Below are 17,460 nucleotides of genomic sequence, written 5' to 3'. Positions count from 1 at the left end.
TGGATTCGAGCTTAAGCCAGCAATCATCAACATGGTGCAAGCAAGCCAGTTTTATAGAAAGGCACATGAAGATGCGAGTGCACTTCTCCAAAACTTCCAAGAGATCTATGACACTTTCACCATCAAGGGAGTGACGTAAGATGCCATACTAATTCACCACTTCCCATTCTCACCCTTGGGGAGGTGAAGCAATGGTTCTATGCCAACAAAGATAGAAATACTACATGGTATAACTGCTCTAGTGCCTTCCTAGCAAAATTCTTTACCACAGGCAAGACCAATGCTCTGCATGGGAGAATTTCAAGTTTTCAATACCAACATGATGAATTCATCCCTGAGGCATGGGAACGCTTCCAAGATTACATATCAGAATGTCCTCATCATGGGATGGCGAATTGGCTGCTCATGCAGACTTTCTATCATGGGTTGACTAATGGTACCCATGAGACTATGGATGCTGCTGCTGGAGGTGCATTTCTATCACTCACAATTCTAGCTACAATAGCTCTTGTGGAGAAGATGGCCTCAAACCAAGGTTGGATTGAAGAACGTCTTTAGACCCACAAGAGAGGTGGAGGTATGCATCAACTCAAGGAGGTAGACATGCTGTTTGCCAAGATGGATCTGCTGATGAAGAAGCTTGAAGACCAAACCAATGAGAAGCAAGAAGTCATGCACATGCATGATTCCTGCATAACATGTGAATAGTGTGGAAACACTAGGCATTCAGGAAATAGCTGCCTTGAAATTCATGAGGATGTGAACTTCGTCAACAACAACTACTTTCGTCCTCAACAGAATCAAGGATGGAATCAGCAACAAAGGCCAAACTACCAAGGTAATTACCAAGGTAGCCCTCAAGGTAATAATTTCAATAATTTTAATGAACCACACTTAAGAGAATTGATTTCTAGGCCAAGCTAAAATTATGGAGTGCTTATCTAGAAAACTAGCTTCCAATGATAGAATACTAGAAAACATGAGTAATAAAATGAATAACCTCTCTTCTGCTATTAAGAACCAGAATAGCTTTAATAAAATGATAGAACCACAAATACCTCAGCTGGCTGATGCTGTTCCTCCGACCAACAAAGTTAAGATTTCGAGACAACCGGAAGATCTAGAAACTACAAATCTTATCGATATTGACAATGCAGCATACTACTATACACAACCATCAATAAGAAGGTAGATAGATTATACCTTGCCTGAGAAGAAGAGCGATCCAGGGAGACCTATCATCCCCATTGCTTTTGGACCTCACATTTTCTAAGAAGCTATCTGTGACTTCAGAGCAAGTGTCAATATTATGCCCAAGGTAATTTATGATAAAATTAATGGAGATACTTTGTTGTACACAAATATGCATTTGTAGCTGGTAGATTAGTCACTCTTCTACCCCAAAGGAGTTCTAGAAGATGCCATTATTAGAGTGGGACAATCATATGTTCCCATAGACTTTGTGGTTTTGGAAATAGGTGGAGATGAAAGGGCACCCATCATCTTGGGGGCAACCTTTCCTAAGCACCACAGAAGCCATCATCTACATGGATAGTGCCAAGATTTGCTTTATAATCAAGGATAGAAATGAGAAGTTTTCTTTCAAGAATCATATCTTGTAATCTCCTGGACATCCACAAACGTTGTACTTGCCCAAAGAGATGATAGTGACCAAGAAGAAGAACAGGAGGAGGAAGAATAAGGTTAGGCAGGCACAAGAAGAATTAGTCAACATGATCAACACACTTCGATCAAAGTACGACCACCTCCTCGCTTTAGCATTCCTTACTAAGAAGGATGATCCAGGCATACCCATGATCGAGTGTACCATTAGACAAAGAATATTCCACAAGACCTTCTATGTCATTGGGTCGGGTGTCAATATAATGTCCAAGGTAACGTATGAATATTTATTTGGTGACGAACCTTTGTTCCCTACATACATGCAATTGCAGATGGTAGATCAATCAGTTCAATTTCCAGAGGGAATAGCGAAAGATGTCAAGATAAGAATACATGACCAATATGCCCCTACCAACTTCATGGTTTTGGACATGGGAGAAGAAGAAGATGATACACCCATTGTTGGTATTTATTAACGTGTCACTTGTTTTAAGTAGCCACCTATTATAAACCTATATCTCCTAACATTACTTTACTAGGTTGTAATCCCTAGTGATGATGCTAGAGATGCTTGCTGGTACTACACAACATTACTACAATAATAATACTAAGTAGTTCTTTATCATTTTATGTGACTAGAAAGAATATATAAATATATGATTAAAAAGGATCTACAAGCGCATAGATAGTATACCATTGTAGCACTTTACCCGAGAGTATTCTAGGTATCATTATTTATATTTCTACCACAGGGAAGGTCTAGCATGGACATGCATTGATAACTTATACTATTAAAGGAGAAATAAACCATAACCAATATTCTACTAAAAATAGGGGTAAGTCGTATGATAAGATATATATATGGTAAGTATTGATCAATAATAATGATAAATCACTCATAGTACTCCTTTCTATGGCATTAGCATGGCCAGGTAGAATATTAGAGGAATAATTGCTAAGTTATTCTTAATTACAAGTCAAAGCATACATTGATTAGTGCAATTATACCTAGTAGTCATTGCTAAGATCATCCTCATATCTACACATAAGGGATATTACTAAGGAAGATTAAGAATAGAACTTGCTCTTCCTTCATAATCGAACCCTACGTGCGCCTATATTTAGGGACTAGACAACAAAGGACTCAATGGGAGTGTCACATCCATGATCTGCCACATGACCTAGAATATAGGGTGTATTTATAGGTATACAATGTATAAGCACCACACTTACACAATGTCGACCACTCACCCCATGCGTAGCTGAGCGAGTGCTATACAAACTTATGCATGTATATAATGATAAACTAGCTATACTAAGCATATAACCAAAGTAGATGATGAACATTATAACAAAGAACATGAATAAGATGAATACTAATATTGTCATAACAATTGTAACTAACATATAAAAGCAATGGAGAAACAAAAGAGAGGGGGTACAAAGAGTATACCGAACCACGCTCTTGACAAGTATGGTAATCCAAGCGAAGCCTGCTTGCCTCTCTCTAGACCTATCCTAACTAGCTATGCCCTAGAATATGGTGGAGCTCTGAGGATGATTAGGGTTTCTATCTTCTCAAATGACTTATGCCATTCAGGGGGGCAGGGGCTGATATATATAGGCCTAGAGCATCCAACGTGAGCCCTTGGATCAAACCGACTTAAAGGATGGCATAGATGCAACATAGGAGGCGGTGGAGAACCGACATTGCAATGAAGGGCTGATAGGTGCTTCGGTGTGGAGTCCTCCTGAGTCTTCTGGTGTCCTGTTTCGCTGTAGATAAGTGTAATTAAATCTAACATGTAGGTCCACCTTGACAGTTTTATGAATAAACACTACAAAAAATATAGATTCACCAAAACTCATGGACTTTGTTAGTTTAAACCCCTAAACCTTCTTTGGTGATTATATTTATGCCCTTATACAGGTTATATTGATGGTTTATAATGGTTGTTAACTACCATCAACAAACTCCCCCAAGCTTATCCTTTGCTAGTCGCTTAGCAAAGCTAAACTGAGCAAATGGATCAGGAGTTGCTATGATGCTTTCACTTCTCAAAAGTACACATGCGTTCAAACAAGAATTATCCTTTAGATTAGAATAAATTGATCTAACTTCAAACATTACCCATATTACCTTCAACCATGGGCCTTCTCAGCCTTCTCTTGGGTCTTGAGCAATTGAAAGATAGAACGATCAAGTCAAGCACTATGTCTCAAGTTCTTTGCTCAACCATTATTCTAGAGTTTTTATAGATTTTCAAAATAAAACTTAGAGCTACCATCATATGACACTCTTAAGTCTCTCAATATATGTGGTATTTGTGGATCCTCACCAAGGCAATAGTGTGTTATGCCTTTCTCTTCCTACAACTAAGGCTTATGTAGATCTCATAGGAGTGGAAAAAGCATAAAAGAGCATACTTGCAATACATATATTGTAAAGTCAAACCCTAGATTCCAAAGAGAGTTGAGTCATACAATTAAATCAAGATGTGCATGTGTGTGGAGATATGGTGGATATATTTGGTGGCTAACCTAATTCTACTATGCTCCTTGAAAACATATCTCTCTTTTAAAACTTGGAAATAGCTTTACAAGAAAACATGGGCTATCTTATTCATCTTTTCTTCTCTTTTTTTAGGCGGGCACCTAAGTACCCATTGTTTTAAATATATCAGACACTTGTCCATTTTTTTCTCATCTTTCTTTTTTTAATGAGTAACTTTTGCATATCCCAATGCTTCTTTTCTGTAACAAAACTTTGAGAGAGATATCTGTAACACCCTAGTGTTAAGCCTGCATTTGGCATTGGCATTGCATGAGCACAAGCATCATTGAGCATTCATGAGCATGAGCCTATCAAATTCTATCTTCAATATCTTGCTTATATCACATGTGATGCCTTTTGAATTTATACCTAGGCTAGGGTTTACCTGTGATCAATGTGTGAAATGCTTGTGGGACACTAGGAGTACATTTAACATGTTTAGAATGTCACATGGAACAGCTTTGGTATTCATGACTTGGACCCAATTGGCCTCTAAGTCATGGTTATAGTGTAAGCTATCATTTTCAAGTTGCATTAACGACCTAAGATGAACTATACTCTAGAAAATTTGCATGACTATGCACCCTTAAGCAAAGTTGTAGTACTTGACTAGGGTAACAACTTTTATTGTTGGGTCAAGACCTAATTAGGTGCATAGCATGCTCAAAAATAGCTCACAAGTAGCAATAGAATTATTGTTTTTGACTCTAAAAATTTTCTAAGTCTAGGTTTGAATTATAGTTTTATGTGTTGTACTTTGGGATGATATAACTTGCAAACCATTAGGATTTAGGCCACAGTCCTTTAAGCAAAATTGTAGATCATATGTAGCTATACAACTTTTGTTAATACTCCTCTCAACAAATCGCCATGGATTTGGAGTTAGAAGATCGCTAAGTTGCTTCATCAGACGCTGTCATCGGCTTTGATGGCCGCATCCATGCGCCCATCAGTGGCCGACCAGCCATAGGCCATGGCCATTGCATGGTGGCCATACACCAGCGTTGGCCCGGCCGATCAGGTCGGAGCATGCACAAAGGCACCACGCCCCTGCAGCTCATTCCACCCAACCGCTCGCACTTCCTCCCTCTCGGTCTGCCTTACCGAAGTGGAACTCTGAGCTCGCTGCATCACTGCCATAGTTGGTCACCACCAACGTAGCTCCTCTGGTGGATTTGTCTTGGCCATAGCTGCATCACCATCACCTCCACCTCCTCGAGCCACTAGCACCACCTCTTAACCCTAGGTAAAGTTGCATTTTGCTTCGCCGTAGCCGCCATCACCACTGGAGCGCTGTCGTGCTCTCTACTCACCGTAGCCCAGCTGCTCCACCACATCCCATGCCTTCCTCATCTCTAGCCCAGCACCACAATAGTTTATAGATGCTTAGGCTGGTGTTAGGTTAGACTCTACCGCCTGGTTGCGTAGGAACGCATCGCCGCTCTATGCGTGGCTACCATGGCACTCGAGCTTGCCGTTGCCGAGCTGGTCCATCATATCCCTCCTCTCTCATGTCTTAGGTTGAGTAAGACTAGACCTAGTGTATGGCATGATGCAGATCTACCTTTTGCCATTGTCTAGCCAGAATGGTGGGAGCACCACCATGCTCTGTGCGCCCCCGCCTCGGCATGCACATGGTCAAAGTTCACCGCCGCCTTACCGGAACCCCAACCACCCTAGATAGCTTTGTTTGGTTTCCGTGAAGCCGTAGCAAACCTCATTGGAACATGTGATTGTCGGAGAATGCTGGTGTACCACCGCACTATCTCCACCGTCCGCCATTGTCACCGACGAGCCATCTCTGGTGAACCCTAGGTCATGTCTTCACCACCAACTGACGTGGCTTGATGTGGGGAACCTATTGGTGTCACTATAGTTGCTAGTGATCTTGCTGCTAGTGAGATAAGGCTAGTTGGAGCACCTCCCCTACTCTGGTATCACTGACACATGGGTCCTACTAACTAGCAGGCCCCATCTATCAGTCTATGTGTGTTCTTTGATTTCTTATTGTTTTCACAGATTTCAAAGCATGTTTCAAAAATTCATAAGTAGAGTTGTAGATGTCCATTTTTGGTGAACCAAATTTTTTTGGATTCATCATGAAGTGTACTACTTGATAAAAATATGAAACCTACTATTTGGATGTTTTTCTAGGAGAATTAAATGGAGCTCAATAAGTGCTTTTAAATTGTTTTCAATCTTATAAAATGCATAACTTGAGCTAGGAAAGTGATAAAATTGTGATTCCAATTTTGCTGATCTTGTGTTGACTTGATCTAGTTAGGAACAATGTTGAACTTGCAGTAAACTTGAGAGGAGTATGGTCTGTCTATTTATCTTTTAATAAATGGTGTTTTCTAAGGAAATTCATAAGGATAAAAATAAGTAACATATTGCCAAGCAAAATGTTGTACAGTGTTAATGGGTTTTAGGGAAGCTAAGAAAAATATGAAATCTATTGTTTAACACATTTCAATAGGGTTAACTATTTTTGCTAAAATAAGCCAATGCAACTTGTCATTTTCATAGAGCTAGCTATATTTATCCAAATGGCATGAAATTTGTATAGTACACTTTTGGGGTCATATGTAGGCTATTGTAATTCTCTAAGAATTTATTGTGTGTGGCAGAACCTCCTAAGAAATCAGGCCCACATGCATCTATCGTTGTCTCAATAGACCTCTGATAGCGTACACGAGTTCCCAACAACTTAACAGGTCTATCGGGTGTCCTCGGGAAACCTGAATCATCCACGAATCTTTTCCAAACAGGATCCCAATCACAGACATTGCAGATTACAATAGTTTATTCAAATATATACATCAGAGTAAAATATAGCGGAAGTCTTACAATAACATAGTTTATAAACCAGTTGTTTCAAACTTACAAAAACCACAAGTGTCATACAACCATAGTAGCAGGATAATATTACATTAACTTTAATTATCATACAAACAAGTGCCTTGTCCAAAGGCCATTCATCATTCCTCATCATCATTGACTTCCAACACTGACATGTAGTAGGGACCAAAACAAGCATGCGCATGTGACTCACCTACAACAAGGGTTAACAAACCCTGAGTACAAAAGTACTCAACAAGACTAACCCAATGTAAAGGGGGTGTAAGACTTTAGAGATGCAGGAGTTGGGGCAAGGTAAGGATGTAGCAAGATTCAAAAGTTCTTTGCCAAAAGCTTACTTTTCTTGATCCTATTTTCAAGTTTTTCCCTTAAGTCTTCTTGGTTCATTATCTCATACTAAGTGTTCATATCCCATGTTCCATTCCTTCTCGTTCCATTCCTTTTCTCAAGTTTTATTAATTCACCAGTCCTACATTGCTTCTGTAATGAAACGAGTCTCCATATGCGCGGAGCACCGGCAATTCGAATTGATTCAAGTCCTAGCTGGGGATTCCTTATCACACGACATATGTAGAACTTAATCTTGCATATATCAACCTCACTACCGGGTCCTCCCATACTAAGCCGTCTTCCCACCACCCGAGAGCATAGCACTCCTCAAATCCAGCCACATTCCAGCCACAAGGGTACACGCTACTCCCACCATCTCTCCACTCCTAGTGCATGGGCATTCATCTTAGTATCGGATTAGTCGAAGTAGGCTTACTAGAGTATGTGACCAGTACTACAAAGTGTCTCGTTCAGAAGATCCACAATGAGTGGCCTTTAAGCGACATAGTCGGCAACATTACCCAATATTCAAGATAAGTCACCCTGGCTAGTCTCTAGTTCATTCTATCTTCTTTCTTTCTTTGGCCAGTATGCCATCTTTGATTGTATCAAAACTTTTACTTTGAAAGCCTACCATAAAGCATACTAAGCATTCTACGCCTTTGTAAATGAAATCATCTTCAAGGATGGTAAACAATTAACAAGGTAGGCAATGCATCAAGTAGGTAACATTTGAATTAATCAACTTAATGCAATAGGTAACATTGGTGATAAACTTTTGAAAGTAACAAGGTAAGGGTTTAATGCATAAACCAGGGCATGCCTTCGTTGACGATCTCAGGTTTTGGATTAGTACCACAAATATCGAATCCCGAGACAACCGGGGATTCTTCCACAACTTACTCAACTAGGATCGGTTCACTCTCAGATTCTACATGAAATAATAACATATGCTTCAACATGATGATAATGTAAACATGATGCTTTCATGGTGCATGAAATATAATAACACCATGAGTACAAATTTCCTTTACGGTACAGTTATAAGCCAACAAAACTAACTTGCAATTCTACCATCAAGGACCACACAAGTGACTTGACCAAAATGATCTTGAAACCCTACTGGTCACAAAACATGACCAAAACAAGATCAAACACTAATCTAACACTTAGGGTTTGCTTTTATTCATTTTTGAATTTATTTGGAAATAAGCCCAAAAATGAACTTATTCCAAATGCCTCAAAATTTTATGTAAGCTTCCTCATGACAAATTAGTGTACCAAAACCAATTTCATAATGTTTGGAATTATACAGTGGCCTACAAAAATCATGGAAATTACATTTATCAATTAAAGGAGCAATTTTCATCACATTCAAATATTTCTGTAAATCAATATTTCATATTTTTCCTAAATAGTATTCATCACAGAGAGGTCACATAAAAATTTTCATAATTTTTTGAGCTCTAAATAAATCTACACAAAAATAACAAAAATAGACACTATTCATCCATTTATGAAAATAGAAAAATTCCATTTGAACTACACAGTCGCTGACATACGGGGCCCACTTGTCATCCCTAACCTTCGGCCTTGACCGTGACGACGATGGCACTGACCGACGCTGTCTCATCGACGGTGAGCCCAACGGCGATGGCCAAAGTACCAAAACGTTCACAAGGACTAGGCGCATCGATCTGTGGCATTACGGAGGTTGATTACGACACGGAACAAGACTGACGCTGGCCATGGCAGACGTGGTGGCATGGCAGCGCTACGCCGGCAAAACAAGGCCGGTAATGGTGAAACAAAGAGTCTAGGAAGCATCAGTAGCTCACCCCGAACGTGTTGAAGCAACGAGCGAGACCGGAGAAGCTATGGTGACGCGGTTCGACAGTGACAGTGATCACGGCGGAGCAGACCTCGTCGATGATGGTGTTCCAGCGACTACAGTGGGCAAAACGACCAAGCAAGAGTGGATTAAGCACTACAGCATCGAGACAAAGCTGTAGAGACAACAAGCAAGGGCAATGGCTCACCGGATAACGCTGGCCGCGGTGAAACGGAGCTTCGAGTGAGGTCGCCGGCCGCATGGAAGAAGGGTCGCTAGCAGCGGTTCTCGGTGGATTCAGACAACTATAGTTGGTGGGATGGGTTTGCAAGGAGGAGACGGAGCTAGAACACTGCTTTGCCAAGGCTGGTCTACGCTAAGGAGGCGAGGGGAACTCGCCAGAGCTGAGGCGGCGGCGTCGGGAAACAGAGCAGAGGAACAAAAGCAGATAACGTCGTCGGAGCTTTATAGCGTTGCCAGATGAGTGAGGGAACGACACGCAGTGAGCTTCTCGTGCCAGCACAAAGCTAAGGGCGGCCACGGGCACGCCTAGAAGGCCAAAGAAAGGACTCCGGCGGTGGGGCGGTGGTCGTGCTACTGTTCAGAAGAATTACAGAATTGCCACTGAGTTCATTTTACAAATTACTCTCAAATTTGTATAACAACTCAAAAATCTCCAAAAATAAAAGTTGTTCAAATTCAAAAGTTCTACAACTTTGCTTAAATGAACATTTTCAAATTCTCTTTCCATTTTGAAATTTGAATTTGGGGTGCTTTTGAGCATTTGAATCATTTCAAAATTACTCCAAATTTTATATGTAAACTTTAAAAACTTTGAATACCAAAGTTGATCCTTATAAAATAAGCTTCAACTTTGCTTTTTGTCACACCCCCAAATTCCAAATGGATTTTGAATTAGACAAAAGGGGCAAAAAGGACTTTTATGGTTTGAATTTGAATTCAAATTTGATTTGTTTTCCTTTTTACTTAACTTTGAGTTTTGACATGTTACATGTCCCATTAGGGTGATTTAAGTCAATTGCACTACAAGATTTTCGGTCTACTACAACGCCGAAGAATTGCAACGTAGAAAATTTGGTTGCCAGAGATTGTTGTATTACAACCATTCTAAAAAATGGTAGCGATACATGCCTTTAATACAACGGTTTTCAAGATGTTGCAAAGCTCTGTTGCATTTGGTGGACGATATTGCAATGGTGAAAAATGGTTGTAGTAGACTTGATTTTGGTTGCAATTGTGTGGTAGTACTGCAACTACATTTACGTTAGTTGCATTTGGTTTTGACTATTGCTACGGTTTTTTTGTGTTGCATAAAATTTGACAAGCATTGCAAATGCTAGATACTTAATGCAACGAGAACTCTTGGAGGCGAAGCAAAAGTGGGGGTCAATTGCAACCTTTTTTGGCAGTTGCAATATACTTTGATATTATTGCAAGTGCTAAATTTTATTGCAACGAAATCTATGGGGTCGAAGCGAAAATTGTGTTCAAGTGCAACGCTTATTTTTGGTTGCAATATACTTTGATAATTGCAACGAATTTAAAACTTAAAAAAAGTATGGAAAGAAAAGAATTGGGACGCATATATTAAAATTAAAAAGTGCTCCCCATAGGATTCGAACCATGGAGCTCTGGTTCAGATAAAACCTTCTCCACCACTGCGCTATGTAGGTGTGTTCGTTGTAACTCAGGTTTTAATTTATTTGATATGATTGAAGACCTTATGAGTTATAAAACGCCCCAACCCTGGCCCCATCTCGGCATCTCTGTCCTTATGCCTGGTGTCTGAAACTTTCTGTTAAGTAGTAGTTGCTGTTAAGTACTTGATGTTAAGTATGCGTGGATGTTATTTAGTACTTGAAGTTGTACCGGGGTGGTTGGTCACTTTGTTAGCGATAGTAAATGCCTGACCGTGCACCATCGGTCACATGCACTACGCCAGATTCGTACTGTAGGAACGGGGGCGTTTTTACTGTAGGGGTGGCTGGGGTTGGGGGCGCCCTTACAGTGGGTGTCCTCGGGCCCCAGCAGCCCAGCCGCCCCTACAGATGGCACCGTAGGGGCGGTTGGTAACCTGAGCCGCCCCTACAGTTGGGGCTGATCTGTAGGGGCGGCTCAATCACCAGCCGCCCCTGCAGTGCCCAACTATAGGGGCGGCTGAATCACCAGCCGCCCCTACTGATGGCGCACAAATAAATAGCAGCCAAAATTTGAAAGGTTCAAATTTAGTCAAATAACAAGATGACCAAAATAAAAGTTGTAGATCTTGATGAGTTGAATAACTTTTGTATTCATCACTTTTACATCTGAAATCATTTAGGATTTGAAAATTTGATTTGAACTTGTTAAATTTCAAATTTTAAAATGTGTAAAACATTGTCACATCCAAGTTTGATCAAACGTAAATGCTGAAGCATAATTTTAAAAATTTTTAGAAAAAAAACATCACATTTGGAGTTAGTATGAGGGAGAAAAACTAGTTACAAAGTTTACCCACAGATTAAAAAGAGAAATCACACTGTTCTAGATGATCCTTACATGATCATAGTGAACAGTGTGATTTCTTTTTTTAATCTGTGGGTCAACTTTGTAACTAGTTTTTCTTTCTCATACTAACTCCAAATCTGATGGTTTTTTTTCCTAAAAATTTTTAAAATCATTCTCTATCAATTTATTTTGTTGGTTTTGTCAATATATACATATAAAAAGTTTGAGCAATTTAAAATTTGAATTTCAAAAAAATACAACTTCAGACAAGATTTTGGTACCCCAAATGATTTTAGCTGAAAAAGTGATAAATACTATAGTTGAATAACTTATCAAGATCTACAATTTTTGTAATTGTCATTTCTTCATATGACAAAGTGGTACTGACATTGTTCACAAATGTGACACATCTCTCGTAAGGTTTTATAAACTATATGAGACATGTGTAAGATTAGTGAATAATGTGTACTAAGAATTTGTCAAATGAAGAAATGACCAAAATAAATGTTACAGATATTCATGAGTTGAATAACTTTGGTATTCATCACTTTTTATGTTGAAATCAATTTGGGTCTCAAATTTTGGTTCGAACTTGTCGTTTTTCAAAATTTTAATTTTAAAAGGTTCAAATTTTATCAAATAACAAGATGACTAAAATAAAAGTTGTAGATATTAATGAGTTGAACAACTTTGGTATTCATCACTTTTTATGTTGAAATCATTTTGGGTCTCAAATTTTGGTTCGAATTTTTCATTTTTTAAAATTTCAAATTTAAAAGGTTCAAATTTAGTCAAATTACAAGATGACCAAAATAAAAGTTGTAGATCTTGATGAGTTGAACAACTTTTGTATTCATCACTTTTACATCTGAAATCAATTAGGGTTTGAAAATTTGGTTTGAACTTGTCAAATTTTAAATTTCAAATTTTAAAATGTGTAAAACATTGTCACATCCAAGTTTGATCAAATGTAAATGCTGAAGCATGATTTTAGAAATTTTTAGAAAAAACAACCATCACATTTGGAGTTAGTATGAGGAAGAAAAACTAGTTACAAGTTTTACCCATAGATTAAAAAGAGAAATCACATTGTTCTATATGATCCTTACATGATCATAGTGAACAGTGTGATTTCTTTTTTTTAATCTATGGGTTAACTTTGTAACTAGTTTTTCTTCCTCATACTAACTCCAAATCTGATGATTTTTTTCCTAAAATTTTCTAAAATCATTCTCTATCAATTTATTTTTTTAGTTTTGTCAATATATACATATGAAAAGTTTGAGCAATTTAAATTTTGAATTTCAAAAAAATGCAACTTCAGACAAGATTTTGGTACCCCAAATGATTTCAGCTGAAAAAGTGATAAATACCAAAGTTGAATAACTTATCAAGATATACAACTTTTGTATTGATCATTTCTTCATATGACAAAGTGGTACTGACATTGTTTATAAATGTGACACATGTCTCGTAAGGTTTTATAAACTATATGAGACATGTGTAAGATTAGTGAATAATATGTGCTAAAAATTGTCAAATGAAGAAATAACCAAAATAAAAGTTGCAGATATTCATGAGTTGAACAACTTTGGTATTTATCACTTTTTATGTTGAAATCAATTTGGGTCTCAAATTTTGGTTCGAACTTGTCATTTTTCAAAATTTTAAATTTAAAAGGTTCAAATTTTGTCAAATGACAAGATGACTAAATAAAAGTTGTAGATATTAATGAGTTGAACAACTTTGGTATTCATCACTTTTTATGTTGAAATTATTTTGGGTCTCAAATTTTGGTTCGAATTTGTTATTTTTTAAAATTTCAAATTTGAAAGGTTCAAATTTAGTCAAATGACAAGATGACAAAAATAAAAGTTGTAGATCTTGATGAGTTGAACAACTTTTGTATTCATCACTTTTACATCTGAAATCATTTAGGGTTTGAAAATTTGGTTTGAACTTGTCAAATTTCAAATTTCAAATTTTAAAATGTGTAAAACATTGTCACATCCAAGTTTGATCAAACGTAAATGCTGAAGCATGATTTTAGAAAATTTTAGGAAAAAAACCATCACATTTGGAGTTAGTATGAGGGAGAAAAACTAGTTACAAAGTTTACCCACATATTAAAAAGAGAAATCACACTGTTCTAGATGATCCTTATATGATCATAGTGAACAGTGTGATTTCTTTTTTTAATCTGTGGGTCAACTTTGTAACTAGTTTTTCTTCCTCATACTAACTCCAAATCTGATGATTTTTTTCCTAAAATTTTCTAAAATCATTCTCTATCAATTTATTTTGTTGGTTTTGTCAATATATACATATGAAAAGTTTGAGCAATTTAAATTTTGAATTTCAAAAAAATGCAACTTCAGACAAGATTTGGTACCCCAAATGATTTCAGCTGAAAAAGTGATAAATACCAAAGTTGAATAACTTATCAAGATCTACAACTTTTGTATTGGTCATTTCTTCATATGACAAAGTGGTACTGACATTGTTCACAAATGTGACACATCTCTCATAAGGTTTTATAAACTGTATGAGATATCTATAAGATTAGTGAATAATATGTGCTAAGAATTTGTTAAATGAAGAAATGACAAAAATAAAAGTTGCAGATATTCATGATTTGAACAACTTTGGTATTCATCATTTTTTATGTTGAAATCAATTTGGGTCTCAAATTTTGGTTCGAACTTGTAGTTTTTCAAAATTTTAAATTTAAAATGTTCAAATTTTGTCAAATGACAAGATGACTAAAATAAAGTTGTAGATATTAATGAGTTGAACAACTTTGGTATTCATCACTTTTTATGTTGAAATCATTTTGGGTCTCAAATTTTGGTTCGAACTTGTCATTTTTTAAAATTTCAAATTTGAAAGGTTCAAATTTAGTCAAATGACAAGATGACCGAAATAAAAGTTGTAGATCTTAATGAGTTGAACAACTTTAATGTTTATCAAATTTTTATTTAAGATCATTTGGTGCCTCAAAATTATTTTAGTAGTTTTGATTTTAATTTTTTAAAATTTAAATTTTTTCCCCATTTTTAAAGGTTCAATTTTACAATTTTAAACTGTTGTATCTTTACTATAATTGAAAACTTGAGACTCATCATGGAGGCTTCAACGCTCCCGTCTGTATAAAAGGAAACAGATTTTTGTTTCCGAAAAAAAATCGAGAGGTCGGGCGTGCTTGCACGCGCTTCCTGCGCCGGCGGCAGCCCCTGCGTGCGCACCACCGTAGCGTTAGCACGTGCAATATACTATATTAATAATACTTATGTCCTTTTGTTTAAATTGCAGAAGCAATCTAGTGCAAGAGCATTGAGCTTTCCATCTTAACAAAAGATGCATGTTTACTTAATATTAATTAAGCAATAATGGGATGAGAAAATACTTCAAACTGTGGAGGTCCCTTATTTTCTAGGTTTTTAAGTATGTCGCATCACTCCTTGAACTGGTAGAGTCAGAATTGGCGAGCTGAGTTATACGAATGCTAACAAGCTATTTTCTTACCTGCCTCCAAAGTTGAAGATGAAGCCATCTAAATGGGGTTCAACACTACCTTACTCACTGATCAGCAAATCTGAAACCTGTTCTTTTCAGTTTTTTACTCCTGTTTTTTCTCCCCTTTTGAGTGCTCTTTGTGTACCAGATTGTAGGGACTCCCATAAACAATGCTTGAAAACTAAGATGGTTTTACATCACTGTTAATATTGGTGTAATAGTTGGCAGGAGCATTTCTACCAAAATAAAGCTTCGGACTGTGTTGGCGGTGACGAGAAGCCAGAAGCAGCAGCGGCGGATACGAAGAGGGAGACGAGGAGGAGGCGTGGCCGGTGGCAAGCTTCGGCCAGTACAGGACGCAGGTGTAGCTGCCCGAGAACGTGGACATGGATAAGATCGACGCGGAGGTGAGGGACGGCGTGCTCTACCTCACCATACCCAAGCTCACAGCAGGGGGCAAGGTCGTCAACATCCAGGTGCAGTGAAGTGAAGTCACGAGCTCTGCCTCTGAATTCTGAAATGGGACGGATCAGAGTTTAGGACGGACGATGAGCACCAGCTGCGTGCTTCTCAGCTTCTGGATGGGCTGGATGGGACGAGAGCGACAGCGATCTACTATACAATCCTACTCTTGCTCTTCTTTCTTTTTTGTTTTTGCCACATGCGCACAGCAAAACACGGGGCCTTTGACCTCCTTTCACTAACAAAAAGAACCTGCTTAATAGATGGGCTAAATGTTAGTGGGTTAAAAAATAATAATGTTGAGTCCTTTTCCCCATAACTCGATATTTCAATACCGATCCTCTGTATTTTTTTACATAACAATGATTAATGTTTTATGTCCATTGAATTTGGGGCCTTATACAAGTCTAGTAATGCCTGAATGTTCTAAACCTGCAAATCTGTGACAGAGGTAGAGCTTACCAGTAGGCTGTTCTATAGGAGAGCACAGCTAGAAGATGAACTCCACTCATTCTGCAAGGTATGTTGCTTTGCTGCAAACAGTAACTGTACTTTTGAAATGTAGATTGTAATAGTAAATAGATAACTAAGATCTATTATGGGTAGGTGACCGTTCCCACATCTTTTACTGATCACTTGTATAGACTTTCTGCATGGCTTGAGTTAAGAATATTCTTTTTCATGTGAACACATTCTCGAGACGTATAGCATTTTTTTTACTGATCACTTATATGGACTTTCTGTTATGTGTAGGTAATTGTTCTCACCTGTTCTTTGTATTTCTTTTTGTTTAGCTGAGTGAGCACTAGTTCTCAAGTCAAAAATAAAACTACACACATAATTTGAGTTATGTGTCCTACCTTTTCTTTGCTTGCAGGTTTCAACAGTTCAGAGCAGCATGGGAGGTCCTTCCGTTACCAATTTCCAGCGGTAGCTTTCAGCTTCAGTTGTTGAACAAAAGCAGGTGGGCAGCAACACATCAGCAGCTTGGTTGTTATCTCAGGTAACCAGTAACAGTAGGTAAGCATTAGTTCACTTTTAACAGGGAGTCATGATCATGTTTGTGATGGTGTACTAATTTGGATTCAAACATTCAAGCCAATAGCTTGCACATTAATATACAATTGTTTCATTATACTCAGAGTGTAGACATTGATACAGAGATTATGGTTATTGCAGGGCTCCAAAATACAATTGTTTAACAGGTCCACCACAACAGCATTAGTAAGTGCCTCTCCAGGCTCCAGCTCAGTTCTTATTTATGTCATCTTTTATTTTGCGAGCCATATGTTTATTTCTCCTGCATATTTCCGGTGTGTGCAGATCAGAGAGTTTATGATTAAGTGGTGTAACATGCATGTCATATTCTTGTCAAGGGGTGTAATTTTTACCACCAACCATTTATTTTCAGGTTACCCAAGAAACCAGCCAGCCAGAACAACAACCCCCTTCTTCCGCAGCTGAAGAACGTCTCACTAGAGGGCGCATGACTAGAAGTAATTTGGCAGCGAATTCGGGTGCTGTTTATACTACAGCAAAGCAACTGAAGGAAACTGCAGCTAGGAAAAGATCTGCATTGTCCAAAAAGAATACATAGGTACTATGTGAAACCTTTTATCTCTCTTTGCATTAAAAAGGAACATATAGTCCTTTTGGAGAAGTACATAGCTATTCTTTTGTTCTGCTCCTAAATATGGTCCAGGCTTAGTTTCCTCTTGCTGATTAGAAATATATATGGATGTGTTTGTGCTCATAAAATGTCTTGGGAGGCAGC

General features: G+C 37.9%; 1 long non-coding RNA gene and 1 other non-coding gene across 3 annotated transcripts; one reads left to right on the top strand and one right to left on the bottom strand.

Moving 5' to 3' along the window:
• Positions 1–280: 280 nt before the first annotated feature.
• On the bottom strand, positions 281–389 carry LOC136540937 (small nucleolar RNA R71). The gene has a single exon (XR_010780054.1). It is a non-coding gene; the product is annotated as a small nucleolar RNA R71 (small nucleolar RNA).
• Positions 390–16,604: 16,215 nt separating this feature from the next.
• On the top strand, positions 16,605–17,249 carry LOC136539184 (uncharacterized). 2 transcript variants are annotated; one of them, XR_010779584.1, is made up of 3 exons: positions 16,605–16,689; positions 16,866–16,910; positions 17,098–17,249. It is a non-coding gene; the product is annotated as an uncharacterized lncRNA (long non-coding RNA). The 2 variants fall into 2 exon arrangements; XR_010779583.1 differs by having other exon boundaries at positions 16,627–16,706.
• Positions 17,250–17,460: the final 211 nt, after the last annotated feature.

Source organism: Miscanthus floridulus, chromosome 2 (assembly GCF_019320115.1).
Source record: "Miscanthus floridulus cultivar M001 chromosome 2, ASM1932011v1, whole genome shotgun sequence".
Taxonomy (NCBI): domain Eukaryota; kingdom Viridiplantae; phylum Streptophyta; class Magnoliopsida; order Poales; family Poaceae; genus Miscanthus; species Miscanthus floridulus.
Note: the sequence above shows the minus strand (reverse complement) of the source record. Positions and strands in the feature narration are given on the sequence as shown.